At 43.8% G+C, this 13,667-nt stretch overlaps 1 protein-coding gene across 2 annotated transcripts in view; it reads right to left on the bottom strand.

The window, feature by feature from the left end:
* REV3L (REV3 like, DNA directed polymerase zeta catalytic subunit) overlaps window positions 1–13,667 on the bottom strand; it is a 720,104-nt gene that overhangs the window by 297,630 nt on the left and 408,807 nt on the right. The gene's annotated exons all lie outside the window — the stretch shown is intronic.

Raw genomic sequence — 13,667 nt, 5'->3', positions numbered from 1 at the left:
AAGATATGCCAAGAAATCTGAAATTTTTTAATACTTGGGTCATTTAACTAAGGAAGAAATCATTATGCACAGGTTGGTTTACATGGCTTGCTGTAGATAAAGACTACTACTACATTGTCAAAGGACTCAAAATCAAGATTTCTAAGGTTTGATCTGCTCCCTACTAAAGATGTTTTTTTAGGAAGACAATAGAATAAGTTTTGTTTGAGTGGTTCTTCATGAATGTAAGAAAGAATAACTACTTAGCTATAATTGTTCTCTAAAGGTGATACTTTCATAGATTCAGACCAGAAGTCTATGTGACCTGTAACTGCCTGATCTTTCCATGCTTAAGAGGTTTAGAACAGGGTTTCCCAAATCTATGTAATAGGAGCAAAGGCTGAGGAAGGCCATTTTGGAAAATAGTGGTGGCTGCCTGGAGTCTAGGAGACACTCCAGGCCCCTCTAGTCTACCAAATCTGGCTGGGGGGAGGTGGGGGGGGGGGGCTATGTGGGTAGGGTTTTAGGAGGATTGAATGGCTTCTAATGGGGGGAGGGTATTTGGATCAAGGGAGGAGAGGGAGAAGGTGACATTTTTGGAAAAGGGTGGTGTTTGGGTAGGGGATGTAGTGTTGCCATGTGACTTGAAAATTAATTTCTCAAATTTTTTTTTTTTTTTACTTTTGGTTCACTTTGAGAGGCAGAAGGCGGAAGGGGGAGGGTGAGAGTCTCTCCAGACTCTTGGGGGAGTCTTTTACCCATTGAGAGGTGTGCTTTAATGCAAGCATGGGCCTTTTAAGAAGATGGCAGCTCTAGGCAAACTGGCCGCCATTGTAAGAATTTTTTTTACACTTTTTCCCTGCAGAAATAAATATCGCGAGGAAGCTCCCATGCTATTTTTCTCCACAGACGGGAAAAATACCATGGGCTGTGGAAAAACACCAAGGGGAAGCCTCTCCCCCTTGGTATTTTTTCTCTCCATAAAAAATACTGAGGCATAGTAAATCTATCCCTAAATGTGTAACTGCCCACTGTATCAAACGAACATAAGAAATTGCCATGCTGGGCGAGACCAAGGGTCCATTAAGCCCAGCATCCTGTTTCGAACAGAGGCCAAACCAGGCCACAAGAACCTGGCAATTACCCAAACACTAAGAAGATCCTATGCTACTGATGCAATTAATAGCGGTGGCTATCCCCAAGTAAACTTGATTAATAGCCGTTAATGGACTTCTCCTCCAAGAACTTATCCAAACTTTTTTTGAACCCAGCTACACTAACTGCACTAACAACATCCTCTGGCAACAAATTCCAGAGCTTTATTGTGTGTTGAGTGAAAAATAATTTTCTCCGATTAGTCTTAAATGTGCTACTTGCTAACTTCTTGGAATGCCCCCTAGTCCTATTATTCGAAAGTGTAAATAACCAAGTCACATCTACTTGTTCAAGACCTCTCATGATGTTAAAGACCTCTATCATATCCCCCCTCAGCCGTCTCTTCTCCAAGCTGAACAGCCCTAACCTCTTCAGCCTTTCCTCAAAGGGGAGCTGTTCCATCCCTTTTATCATTTTGGTTGCCTTCTCTGTACCTTCTCCATCCCAACTATATCTTTTTTGAGATGCGGCGACCAGAATTGTACACAGTATTCAAGGTGCGGTCTCACCATAGATCGATATAGAGGCATTATGACATTTTCCGTTCTATTAACCATTCCCTTCCTAATAATTCCTAACATTCTGTTTGCTTTTTTGACTGCTGCAGCACACTGAGCAGACGATTTTAAAGTATTATCCACTATGTCGTCTAGATCTTTTTCCTGGGTGATAGCTCCTAATAAGGAACCTAACATCGTGTAACTACAGCAAGGGTTATTTTTCCCTATATGTAACACCTTGCACTTGTCCACATTAAATTTCATCTGCCATTTGGATGCCCAATCTTCCAGTCTTGCAAGGTCCTCCTGTAATGTATCACAGTCTGCTTGTGATTTAACTACTCTGAATAATTTTGTATCATCCGCAAATTTGATAACCTCACTCATCGTATTCCTTTCCAGATCATTTATATATATATTGAAAAGCATCGGTAAAAGTACAGATCCCTGAGGCACTCCACTGTTTACTCTTTTCCACTGAGAAAATTGACCCTTTAATCCTACTCTCTGTTTCCTATCTTTAAACTAGTTTGTAATCCATGAAAGGACATCGCCTCCTATCCCATGACTTTTTAGTTTTCGTAGAAGCCTCTCATGAGGGACTTTGTCAAACGCCTTCTGAAAATTCAAATACACTACATCTACTGGTTCACCTTTATCCACGTTTATTAACCCCTTCAAAAAATGAAGCAGATGTGTTAGGCAAGACTTCCCTTGGGTAAATCCATGTTGACTGTGTTCCATTAAATCATGTCTTTCTATATGCTCTACGATTTTTATCTTGAGAATCGTTTCCACTATTTTTCCCAGCACTGAAGTCAGACTCACTGGTCTATAGTTACCCGGATCGCTCCTGGAGCCTTTTTTAAATATTGGGGTTACATTGGCCACCCTCCAATCTTCAGGTAATCAATCAACAAGTTTGAATGAATCCATGACCATAATTTCTTGGTCTTCAAAGATAGTACATTTTCTTCAAAGATAAGTATTTTCCATGAAATCAGACTAATTAGAGATCAGAAAACTTACAGAAAGTTCTGAAAAACTCAGAAAATTATCTGGACGTGAACCCAGCAAGAAACAGAAATGTCATACTCCGTGAAAAAATATATGGTGCTGAAATTGTAATCCAAATAAACCCAAAAACCAAAGACGACTTAAAAATATCCCCAAGCTCAAACCACAAGATTTAAAGCCCATATGCAATAGACCCTACCAGTTTGCACGATAGCCCATAAAGGAGAGACTTTTCTTCCAAGCAGGATTCAAAAATCTAGAAAGATTTCACTGCCAAAATGGGGAAACATCTATACAGGGCTAAATTTTCAAAGCTTACATTTGTAATCCAAGCCTAAAGTTACTGATAAGGGAGGGTCATTTTCAAAGACATTTGTGAGGGTAAATCCAGTGGTTTACTCAAAGTAATGGCTATCCAATATACAGGTAAATGTACATGAGAATGTCCTGTTCATGTGTGAGTTCTCTAGGACTGAGTGGAAGTATTCCCGTGGACAGAGTTAGGGAGATGTTTGCATTTACGCACATATTTTGAAAAGTAGGTGTGTAAATTTTCTCAGATGATTTTGTGGATGTTTTAGGAAGTGTAATTGCAGTGGGATAATTTTCAAAGGGAAAATATGCACAAACTTTGCCTTTGAAAATGGGTGTAATTTATGTACATATTTGCTAGGTAACTATGTAGAATGTTACACAATGACCCCCTTAATGTTAGCTATATAAAATGTGGAAGGAATTTTTGAGGTGTATTCTAGAGTTCCATGCAATAGTGACAATGCTGTCATTTCATAGCCTCTGTGGCCAGATGGTGGAGGTGGGGCCCTGGGTGGCTGCTTTTTCCCATCCCACCCCAAGAAGGGCCATGCATGAGTACCAGCACCTTTTTCCCCAGAAAAAAAGCACTATACACATCTCAACATGGGATTATAAAGATAATGTGTCAAACAGTGGGAAAAACAGATATAGACAAAGGTATTAGGCATCCAAGGTGAACCTTCAGCCTCCCCCACTGCACACCTTCATGCCACCCACAGGCTGCCCCTGTCTGAGATTTTTTTTTAAACTCTATTTGTAACTTTTCAAAGCATACATGAAACAAAATACACGAAACATCAGGCACAGAGTTCTCCATTAAATACAATATATTTCAGTAGGCAAAACATCACTGAGTGGACATAGATAATATGGACTCTTGGCAGACAATCAAAAATAATAACTTCAAGCATTCCTCTGAGACCAACAATAATCAAGGAACATACCCCAAACATGATCATATTTGAACTGTTCATGCTTTAAAGCAGTGGTTCTCAACCCTGTCCTGGGGACCCCCCTAGCCAGTCGGGTTTTCAGGATATCCACAATGAATATGCATGAGAGAAAATTTGCCTACACGGCCTCCATAACATGCAAATTTTCTCTCATGCATATTCATTGTGGATATCCTGAAAACCCGACTGGCTGGGGGGGTCCCCAGGACAGGGATGAGAACCACTGCTTTAAAGCATATCGTAACTGCTCCCTAAGAGCCAGCTCCCGTACCTGAGCCCTCCAATAATCCAGACAGGGTTGCCTTTTTCAGAAGGTGGCTATCATGAGTCAAGCAGCAAGCAGAAGTTGACTCAGTAACTCATGATATTTTCCAGGTATACCAGACCCAGACATCTGCCCAATAACCCAACCTGTACAGAAATATGAATAGGAGATCCAAATATATTTGCTATCACAACCCTGGGCACAGACAGCCCATATGTAGATAAGTGCCTGTCTCCTCACATCCCCTCCAACAGGTATCGTCAGCCCCAGGGAAAATTCGTGAATAAATTGGGGTATAATAGGTCCTATACAGCAACTTAACCATTAGCTCTACTCATCTAAGACAAACAGAACTGCAGTGCGCCGCCTTCCAAATTTTCCACCAATCCTTTGCATTAAGAGACAAGCTAAGATCATCATTCCATTTATCTATTACTAGTGGTACCCGGCCACACGTTGCAGTGGCAGAGTCAGGTTCTTTTCCCTCCCTCCCCTTCCCCTTGCTCATTTACCTCAGTCACTCATCCTCCTCCCCCTTGGTCACTCACCCCCCCTTCCCTGTCCCCATTCCAACTCTCTCCCCTCACGCTCCCTCCCCTGACACTCACCTCCCCCCTCATTCTCCCTCCCCTCACTGTCACCTCCCCCCGCCTACTGCCTACCCTTCAGATCAAAAAACTTTTGTCTTTCTATTTCTGTGGGAACTCCCCCCCCCCAAACCCCCCCCAATCCCAACCCTTTAAATCAAATAACCCCCCACCCCTCCTGCCCCCCCCCCAAAGACCTGGGAAATTAAAATTGTTGGTGCTAAGTGTGGTCTGTCCCTGGGCTTCTGTGCGCGTTATGTAGCCAAATAGGGGAGTGCCTAACCAAATTTGCACTCCCAAATTTGTTTTGTGGTCTGGGGAGGGCTATTTTGGTGCGTTCCTGAGATCGTGCAAGTTTAGTGTATGTATTTCTGTGTGAACCTCCCCCTTCCCCCAAAAAACAACCGCATGAGAAACGTTCTCTTAAACTAACCACCCCACACTCTCCTGCCCCCCCTCCCCCAGCCCTGCGAAAAACAGTAGCCCCCTCTGCCCCCCCCAGAGTTGCCGAATGAATGAAACCTGTGCCCCCATGACACCTCCCCAAGATGTTTGCAATAAATTCATTACCACCCCCCACCCTCCAGACCCCCCCGAGACCTGATAAAAATGTCAGTCGGTGGAGCGGGCATTCAGGAGCGGTCCGGGAGCGAAGTATTGGCGTTGGTCCGTTGGCTGCGAGCACTGAAACGGGTTCCGACGGCCCTTTGCCCTTACTATGTCAATGGGGTGGAGCAATGGCAGCGGTAGGTCTTCTGACATAGTAAGGGCAAAGGACCGCCGGTTGCCAGTCGTGAAAATGGCGCAGAGGGGCCCTCGCCCTTACTATGTCACATGGGCTACTGCCGCCATTGGTGTCCCCGAGTGGCATAGTAAGGGAAAGGGCCGTCGGCGCCATGTTGATTGCTGGCAGCCAACGGCCGTAGAGCAGGAGATGTGTCCCGGACCGGTCCTGGCCCCCCGCTGAAGCCTCCCGGACGTCTGTCAGGTTTTGTGTGTGTTGTGAGGGCCTGGGAAGTAAATAAATTTGGCATGTGTGTGGGGAGTGTGAGGAGGGTGGTTTTGTGTGTGTTGGGAGGCTGTGGGAAGTAAATCAATTTGGCATGTGTTTGGGGGGTGTGAGGAGTGTGGTGGGTGTATTTTATCTGTAAAGGAAATAGTTATCTTCCGGCAAAAAAAGTGCGCGAATGTGTTAAAATGGAAGTGAAACGTGGACCTGGGCTGGCGAAATGATTAGTGTAGCGTGTGTTAGTGTAAGGTGTAACAGATGGCGCTTACGTCCAGCAGATGTCGCTGTTTTCTGGAAAAAATCTTTAAACCTATTTTACCTGTCACAGGTGTGACATATCTGTAATGTAAGTACAGATTTCCTGTATGCGAAATGAAGGTTGTGTCCAAATTTGAAAGCAATCGGTTCAGTGGTTTCTGAGATTAGCGATTTTGTCCAAACTATTTAACATTTTAATTTATATAGAAGATAGATGTGATGTGTCAGATCCAAATCTCCCTAGCAGGATTCCCCAATACCAGGCAGTGATTCCTTTCGCGTGAGTTTCAGGATCGCCAATATAGGCTTCAAACCCACTAGAAGGCTGCCTTATAATAGAGAGGGAATACCTATCAACCACTGCATTACACAACTGTAAGTATTGGTCATGTGTAATAGGAGTCAGTTCAAATTCTTCCTTCAGAGAGGCAAAGGTGCGAAAAGATCCATCCTCCAAAAGTTGCAATATACTCACTAACCCCCTTCTCCTTCCAGTCCCTAAATACTGGTGAGAAAGGAAAACCTAAAAAGAAGCGGATTACCGTGGATTGGGGATACGAGATTTTGATCAACAATCATGATGACACTGTCACTTTCCCATCCAGAACAATCCTCTAAAAATAACATATAATTGGGCATCCTTCTTTTAAACACTAACTTTTGCTTTATATATATTTAAGAAATCATGTCATTTGATTTTTGAGGGTAGACTACAAAAAAAAATAATTAAGAAATGGATAGTTTAAAAGAAATCCATAACTCCTTGCCTAAATGTAATATCTGAAATGGATGGTTGGCCTGTACTAGGATTAAAGATTTATATTGTGCTATAATATGTATGCAGCATTGTACAAACACATAGAAAAGACAATCCCTGCACCATGATACTTGCAATCTAATTGATAGACATTGAGGACAAGCATACTCTTAGGTCAGGATACAATAGTGGGTCTGAGATCTTTACCTTTTAAAGTCTAAGGGAGATAGTCAGAGAGGTGGGTGAGGGTTCATGGAGGCGATGTAGGAAGGACAGTTTGCTTCTGCTATAGTTGAAATGAGTTGCTTATAACCATGGTTCCTATAGACCAGACCTGGGCAAGGGGCGGCCCGCGGGCCAAATCCGGCCCGCCTACTGTCTGTGACCGGCCCGCCCACTGCTGAGAGCAGACGGAGAATGAGGCACGCTGCCTTCCCTTGCAGAGCGAGCGTCCGGTGGGGGGGAGGGCGTGACTCGAGCGAAGGCACGCTGTCTGATTGGCCGGTGCTGGGCCAGCACCGGCCAATCGGACAGCATGCCTTCGCTCGAGACACGCCCTCCCCCCCACCGGAGACTGTAAAAAAAAAAGTTCATTCTCCGCTCTCTCGCTCCCCGATTGGCCAGCAACAGCCAATCGAGGTGGGGGGAAGGGAGCGACTCGAGCGAAGGCACGCTGCCCGATTGGCCGGTGCTGGGCAAGGCTTGCCCAGCACAGGCCAATCGGACAGGAGCTGAGACCAGGGCCGGTGGAAGCACTGGCGCCTAGCATTAGGGGGCGCCGAGCCGCTGGTGGCCGATAAGAAGGCTCATACAGCTGCCGAAGATCGGCCACGGCCAGAAAAAAAAGGTCGCTCTAAGCCTGCAAATACTCCTCCTCCTTCCTGCCCCCGCGCCCCAGAAGAAAAATGTTGCCGGAGCCGCGCGGGCAGGAAGGGGGCGGAGCATCAGCCGCGTGCCGGAAGGAAGAGGAGCATCAGCCGCGTGCCGGAAGGAAGAGGAGCATCAGCCGCGTGCCGGAAGGAAGAGGAGCATCAGCCACGTGCCGGAAGGAGGAGGAGCATCGCCACGTGCAGAAGAGGAGCAGCGCTTACAGGCCGCCGGCCCGAGAAGACCAGGGCCACTGCAGAGCCCATCCTGCGGCGACCCGTGAAGAGGCCCAGAGGTGAGAGAGAGGCTGAGGGTGTGTGTGTGCGCGTGTATGAGATGAGTTGAGAGACTGTGTGTGGGAGTGAGGACCTGAATGTTTGCAGAGACAGCATGTGAGAGCCTCTGTGTGTGTGTGAGAGACAGACAGCATGTGGGAGTGAGAGAAAGCCTGTGTGTGTGAGTCAGACAGCATGTGCCAGTGAGAGACTGTGTGTATGAATGATTGTATGAGAGAGAACATGTGAGAGTGAGAGCCTGTGTGTCTGTGTGAGAGAGAGAGAAGGCATGTGAGAATGAGAACCTGACTGTGATTTTGAGGGAAGAAGATAGATGGAGAGAAAAGAAATAGAAAAAAAGACAATATAAAAGAAATTGGCAAAAAAAATAAGAAAGGAAAGGTGGAAAAAAAAAATCCTGTGACCAACCGATTAGAAAACTAAGATCAGACAGCAAAGTAAAAAAAAAAAAAATTACTTTTTACTGATTGGCACATGTAATCTTTGGGAATGTGCAAGAGTAGCACCTTCTCTATGCAGATCTCACAATGTAGGAGATCAGCATGGAGGAAGTGGAAGCCCACGGGGCCTGCAGAGAGGAGGCAGCAGAATGGGCTTCAGTGCCAGTAGCAGCAATCAGTGCCTCCCCAATAGCCATGCGGCATCAGTGACAGTGGCAGCAGAGGAATGAGAGAGGTTCCGAGGTTGCTGGCAAAAGAAAGAGAGGGGGTCTGCCTTTAGTGTGTGCATGTGTATGAATGGGATTCTGCCTGGGGGTGTACGTCTGTGAATGCATGTGTGCCTGCCTGAGGGTTTGTCTGTGTATGAGAATGAATGGGTGTCTTCCTGGGGTTTGTATGTGTGAGAATAGGTGCCTGCCTGTGTGTGATGCATGTGTGTGTGTAAATGAATTGGTGCCTGCCTGGGGGTCTGTGTGTGTGAGAATGAATGTGTGCATGCCTGGGGGATGGTGAAGGAGTGGTGTGAAAATGAATGGGAGCCTGCCTGAGGGTCAGTGTGAGAATGATTGGGAGCTTGCCTGGGTGTATGTGTTTGTGTGTATGTGAGGGAGCCAGTGAGAGTGAGAGCATGAGTGTGTATGAGAAAATCCAGGGGAGTAAGAGTGTGTGGGGGGGAGTGTGTGTTGGGGGAAAGAGTGTCTTACACTTGAGAGTGTGTCAGTGTCTGTGAGAGCGAGAGGTTATGGTGGGTATAAGAGCATGAATGTGTATGTATGTGACAGTGTATGTGTGAGAGAGAATGGACATGTGAGTATGTGTGAGAGAGAGAGGATAACCTCCTAATCCTCAACAATATCAGGGTGACTGGAAATCAAGAGCTTCCATGCCTTTTTTAAAATCCTTATTAGTTTTAATTATTGGGTGTTATTTGATATATGTGCTGTTTTGAAATATTTTATTGGTGTTTGGGAAATTGTAAAAAATGTATATGATTTTAATTAATAGAAATTCTATTTATCAGTAGTTTTAAAATATTCTTTTATTAGTATGGTTTTACTATTATAACTGATGCTTTATGTTTCTTGATTTTATTGTTTTATGAGGAATGGTGGCTCTGTTTTTCCATTATTAATACACAGAGTCTGGCTTCTTGGGGTTTCCATTTCAGTTTTTTCTAATTTGTGCTCCTTTATTTTGTATTCTGTATTTGGTGAGAGTCTGTTTCTGCTCTGTGTGTGTGACCATGATGAGAGATTCTGCTAGCATAGGGATCTATAGCAATCGGGTTTGTTTGTTTCCTCAGTAGGTGGTGTATTGGTATTCTAGGACCCAGTGTAATATTTACCCTTGCTTATTCACTGGTAGGGTTATTGTTGTTTGAGTCCTTGGTGTTATTACTGTTATGTTATGATGGGATTGCAGTATAGATTTTGAGTGTCTTTTTTGCGGGGTTTTGTGTTAGTTCACAATGTATCTGACAATGAAAGGTGTTTGTGCTGCTATTACTGTGAGGTGACACCAGAATTTGAAAATATCTTTTAGTAGGATGAGCTGTAAGGGAAACATTCAAGATGTGATGTTAGTTTTTTAAACACTGTAAAAGTTGACAATTTTCTAAAGTGAACAATCACAAGTTCATTAAAGTTCATCATCTCATCATTAAATAATGATGTAATTAGGTCCTCCATATTTTCATTGAATCTTTGTATTTAACTTACTGTTTGTTTATGAAGGGATAGTATATATACTATATACAGTATTGGGTAGAACTGAGTTAATTATATTAGTCCGGCCCTCTAAAACCATCCCAATTTCTCATGCGGCCCCATGGGAAAATTAATTGCCCACCCCTGCCCTAGGACTAGGGTGAGACTGACGTGGAAAGGCTTCGTCGGATCTGCCCGGTAAGGACTTAGCCCCATGTCGATGACTTTCCTTCTGTTTTGGTGTATCTTGCCTTTTGTGTTTCCACTTTCCTCCTTGGACGTCCGGGGTTATGTGGAGAGGAGCTTCGTCGCAATGACGGTGGGGCAGTTGTTGCTGGTCTTAGCCCGAGCATTTATGCCGAGACAGTAGGTCGTTTCGGGTGCTCTGTCCCAGTAATTCTTCGTTTCTGCTTCGAATGCGTCGACCTATGTAGGTCCGGCACCAAAACTTGCGTCGCGGGCTTTGGTCGAGGAGCTTCGTGCGATTCCTTCGACACAGTTTGCATCGGTAGCGGCACTACTTGCATCATAATTTGCTCTTCCGGCGCCGCTGGAAGCGTCCGCCCCCCTTATGCGTTGGTCCTTGGCGTATGCGCCGTAATCTGCGCCGATTCTGGCACCGAAGCACTGCGACTTGGCGCCTTCGCTTTGTGCTTCGGTGTCGACACTGTCGACGCACTTGCGTAGCTTTTCAGCACAGGCCGGTGCGAGTCTCCTTCGCCGTCTGCTGTGGTTTCCATGCCCGACGCTGCCGCTGTGAGTCACGCCATTCCCGGCTCTGACTCCAGGCACGATGGCTTCCTTCCAGGCCTCCAGTCCTGGAGGTGGAGGGCTCGACTGAGGCCGCTCTCTTTACCATTGGGGCCCTCTGATGTTCCGGCCCGGGCGAGGTGTGTGCCTCCAATGGTGGGGCATAACCCTAGTTTCCCAGACGGAGTGCATGAATCTTCTGGGCCCTCTGTCGGCGGGCCCGCGGCAACATCCTGCTGCAGTGTTTACAGGCGGCCTTCCTGGTGATCCGGCCCCAGGCACCTGTAGCAGCTCACTCACTGGCAAATCGCTGTCTAAATAATAAAAAATTGTTTTTTTCTTTTCCCAGGTTTTCACTCTCTCTCTCTTCTCACAGACGCTGCCGCTGGACCCGGAAGAAGCATCAAGACCCCTCCCCCTGCTGACACTGACGACACCGGAAGCTCCCCAGGAGGGATTTAAAAATGGGCCCGGGACCCGAGGCGCCGTGGCAAAGGGGCATGCCCCTTTGTACGCCTAAAGTAAAACCCAAGGAAACTGAACATCGAAACACACACCAAAATCAAAACTTGATGGAATTACTAAAAGGAGGAGGTGGATCGACAACACATCCCATAGAAACATGCACCAACAAAGGTAAGTACAGCAACAAACACAAATATGTACAAACACAAAAAGAAAGTTACAAATCACATGATCACAAAAATACCATCCGACAATCTCATCAAAGTAAAGAAAACCAAAAGTCCAACCGAACTAAGTCTAAATAAAATTATTGAAAAAAAATTTAAATGTAAACTGATTCCAACACCCCCCCCAACCACGAAATTGCAGTATTTGATACAAAACACACACAAATATGCATTATATACTGCCCATCCAGCTTGCTTGACCTAAACCTATCTCCTTTAATAGAATATTTAACAATTAACCTAAACACATCAAAACCTACCATCATAATGGGTGATTTTAACCTTCACATGGACGTGTTTCCACTATCAAATACATGCCAGACACTAAACAATACGATGGAAGCACTGGGGTTCACATTAATTACAGATAAACCCACACACAAAGCTGGCCACTCCCTCGGCCTGACATACATTAATCATAACTTCACAGAACACTGAAATACTAGCTATAATCAAATTCCATGGTCGGATCACTTCTTAATCCAATCCGCCATCAAATTCATAAAACCAAAAGAAATACAGAAAAATGAGCCCTTAGAATTTAAATATTGTCCCCCCTTTAACCATGACATTCTAAAAAATAAATTAGAAGAAACTTTAATAAACCTCAACCACCAAAACTGTATAGACGCAACAACAGAATGGATAACGAAAACAAGTAAATTGGCAGACGACATTAACCCCACTAGAACAATACAAATCCATGAACCAAAACAGAAAAACCCTTGGTTTAATGAAAAATTAAAGGAAATTAAACAAAATCTGAGAAAAAAAGAAAAAAGGTGGAAAAAAGACAAATCAGCAGAAAATTTAACCAAATTTAGGAAACAACTAGCCTTTTATAAAAAAATAATTCTTGAAGCAAAAAAACAATTCTTTAATTCAAAAATTGAAAAATTTTCAAACAACCCACAAACACTATTCAACATAGTTAAAAATCTGACTAATGATAAAGCAGATATGCCCCAAGCCCCACAAGAGAACAAATGCATTGACCTAGCACACTATTTCTCAGACAAAATCACAAACCTTAAAGCAAAGATTCCATTCCTAACAAAACAGGAAATCAAGATGCAAAAAAAGAGATGTGACAATTCTCCACATTCGACGAGGTATCCCAGACCGAAGTTGAATGCATGATAAAAAAAACTGAATCCCGCACCACATAAAATTCCCACCACAGATATAAAAAAGCTAACTGATTTAACCTCATACACATTAACCAAAATAATTAACCTATCACTCAGTGAAGGAATTATGCCAGTCTCACTAAAAAATGCAATAATAAAACAGATTCTGAAAAATAAAAACAGTGACCCAACCGTCTTAAGTAACTATAGACCAGTTTCAAACTTGCCCATGATCGCAAAATTAATAGAAAAAGCAGTACAAAAGCAACTAGCAGAACATCTATTTATTTATTTATTTAAAGGCTTTTATATACCGGAGTTCATGTACTAGTACATACCACTTCGGTTTACACAGAACCAAAATTGGAAAATTACATCGAACAAGTGGGTATAAATAACAAGAGGGTATGAATTACATCGAACAAGTGGGTATAAATAACAAGAGGGTATAAATAACAAGTGGGTAAAAATAACAAGGCTAACTTTGAAGGAACTTAGAATTAGAGGTAAAGAAGCGCACAGGCCCAAGTGGTAACAGATCAATGTAAAAATAAATACAAATTCTTACAATAAATACAAATGCTTACAGATTAAAGTTTTAAAGTTTTCAAAATCTAAGTTTACATCTTCAGAATAAAGGTTTAAGTCTACAAGAACTAACGGTTACATTTTCAAGGGTTGTATACTTCAAATCTGAGGTTATATCTGTCTTAAAAGGTATTGGTGTAGCATGCTGTAAATTTAACGATTAGGAATATGAGACCAAGAAACATTACGAGTTGCAGCATAAGACATCTGGTTAATGTGGTTATGAATTGCATGAAAGAGACTAGTTCTGGGACGCGGCTCTGAGCGAGAACTTCAAGTGAAGGCTTTTGTAAAGAGCCAGGTTTTGAGTTTCTTTTTGAATGTTTGAGTACAGGTTTCAAGACTAATGTCCGTGGGGAGGGCATTCCAATGGAAGGGGCTGGCAGTCGAGAATGCACGTTTC

The sequence above is a fragment of the Rhinatrema bivittatum genome, chromosome 3, assembly GCF_901001135.1.
Source record: "Rhinatrema bivittatum chromosome 3, aRhiBiv1.1, whole genome shotgun sequence".
In the NCBI taxonomy this organism is placed as follows: Eukaryota; Metazoa; Chordata; class Amphibia; order Gymnophiona; family Rhinatrematidae; genus Rhinatrema; species Rhinatrema bivittatum.
Note: the sequence above shows the minus strand (reverse complement) of the source record. Positions and strands in the feature narration are given on the sequence as shown.